The sequence below is a fragment of the Emys orbicularis genome, chromosome 12 (assembly GCF_028017835.1).
Source record: "Emys orbicularis isolate rEmyOrb1 chromosome 12, rEmyOrb1.hap1, whole genome shotgun sequence".
Taxonomy (NCBI): domain Eukaryota; kingdom Metazoa; phylum Chordata; order Testudines; family Emydidae; genus Emys; species Emys orbicularis.
Genome location: NC_088694.1, coordinates 27,147,342 through 27,149,859, shown reverse-complemented (window position 1 = coordinate 27,149,859; position 2,518 = coordinate 27,147,342).

Here is a 2,518-nt window from a genome sequence, read left to right as displayed (position 1 = left end):
TAAACAGCTCACACTAAAGTGACATTCTTGTTCCAAGTATAAAATTATTTTTGATGTGCACCTCTCTCCCAAAACTATATCTGTGTAAGGTAGCTCTATAGCATGTGTGAAATTAAGAACAGCCCAGGGCAGAAGGCAAGGGGCACCCAGATATCTGATAATGAATTGCAGCTGGCTTAACCAGTTCAAGTGTACCCCAATTCTTCAATGTCATGAAATGTATCTGACAACTGTCGTGCAAGGTATCAATGGACAAATGTCTCACAGGTTATCAATATCATCACATAATGTAGGAGCAAGCAACTGATGCAAAGTTATGGACATCAACTGAAGTTATAATTTTTAAAATGTTTGCCAGTCAAGCAGAAGTTAAGAACATAAGAACTAAAAAAGAGCCACCGTGGCTTAACAACCATGTAAAAGAAGCAGTGAGAGATAAAAAGACTTCCTTTAAAAAGTGGAAGTCAAATCCTAGTGAGGTAAATAGAAAGGAGCATAAACACTGCCAAATTAAGTGTAAAAATGTAATAAGAAAAGCCAAAGAGGAGTTTGAAGAACGGCTAGCCAAAAACTCAAAAGGTAATAACAAAATGTTTTTTAAGTATATCAGAAGCAGGAAGCCTGCTAAACAACCAATGGGGCCCCTCAATGATCGAGATACAAAAGGAGCGCTTAAAGACGATAAAGTCATTGCGGAGAAACTAAACGAATTTTTTGCTTCAGTCTTCACGGCTGAGGATGTTAGGGAGATTCCCAAACCTGAGCCGGCTTTTGTAGGTGACAAATCTGAGGAACTGTCACAGATTGAAGTGTCACTAGAGGAGGTTTTGGAATTAATTGATAAACTTAACATTAACAAGTCACCGGGACCAGATGGCATTCACCCAAGAGTTCTGAAAGAACTCAAATGTGAAGTTGCGGAACTATTAACTAGGGTTTGTAACCTGTCCTTTAAATCGGCTTCTGTATCCAACGACTGGACGATAGCTAATGTAACGCCAATATTTAAAAAGGGCTCTAGAGGTGATCCCGGCAATTACAGACCGGTAAGTCTAATGTCGGTACCGGGCAAATTAGTCGAAACAATAGTAAAGAATAATATTGTCAGACACATAGAAGAACATAAATTGTTGGGCAAAAGTCAACATGGTTTCTGTAAAGGGAAATCATGTCTTACTAATCTGTTAGAGTTCTTTGAAGGGGGCAACAAACATGTGGACAAGGGGGATCCAGTGGACATAGTGTACTTAGATTTCCAGAAAGCCTTTGACAAGGTCCCTAGCCAAAGACTCTTACGTAAATTAAGTTGTCATGGGATAAAAGGGAAGGTCCTTTCATGGATTGAGAACTTGTTAAAAGACAGGGAACAAAGGGTAGGAATTAATGGTAAATTCTCAGAATGGAGAGGGGTAACTAGTGGTGTTCCCCAAGGGTCAGTCCTAGGACCAATCCTATTCAACTTATTCATAAATGATCTGGAGAAAGAGGTAAAAAGTGAGGTGGCAAAGTTTGCAGATGATATTAAACTGCTCAAGATAGTTAAGACCAAAGCAGACTGTGAAGAACTTCAAAAAGATCTCACAAAACTAAGTGATTGGGCAACAAAATGGCAAATGAAATTTAATGTGGATAAATGTAAAGTAATGCATATTGGAAAAAATAACCCCAACTATACATACAATATGATGGGAGCTAATTTAGCTACAACGAATCAGGAAAAAGATCTTGGAGTCATCGTGGATAGTTCTCTGAAGACGTCCACGCAGTGTGCAGAGGTGGTCAAAAAAGCAAACAGGATGTTAGGAATCATTAAAAAGGGGATAGAGAATAAGATGGAGAATATATTATTGCCCTTATATAAATCAATGGTACGCGCATATCTTGAATACTGCGTACAGATGTGGTCTCCTCATCTCAAAAAAGATATACTGGCACTAGAAAAGGTTCAGAGAAGGGCAACTAAAATGATTAGGGGTTTGGAACGGGTCCCATATGAGGAGAGATTAAAGAGGCTAGGACTTTTCAGCTTGGAAAAGAGGAGACTAAGGGGGGATATGATAGAGGTATATAAAATCATGAGTGATGTGGAGAAAGTAGATAAGGAAAAGTTATTTACTTATTCCCATAATACAAGAACTAGGGGTCACCAAATGAAATTAATAGGCAGCAGGTTTAAAACAAATAAAAGGAAGTTCTTCACACAGCGCACAGTCAACTTGTGGAACTCCTTACCTGAGGAGGTTGTGAAGGCTAGGACTAAAACAGCGTTTAAAAGAGAACTGGATACATTCATGGAGGTTAAGTCCATTAATGGCTATTAGCCAGGATGGGTAAGGAATGGTGTCCCTAGACTCTGTTTGTCAGAGGGTGGAGATGGATGGCAGGAGAGAGATCACTTGATCATTACCTGTTAGGTTCACTCCCTCTGGGGCACCTGGCATTGGCCACTGTCAGTAGACAGGATACTGGGCTAGATGGACCTTTGGTCTGACCCAGTACGGTCGTTCTTATGTTCTTA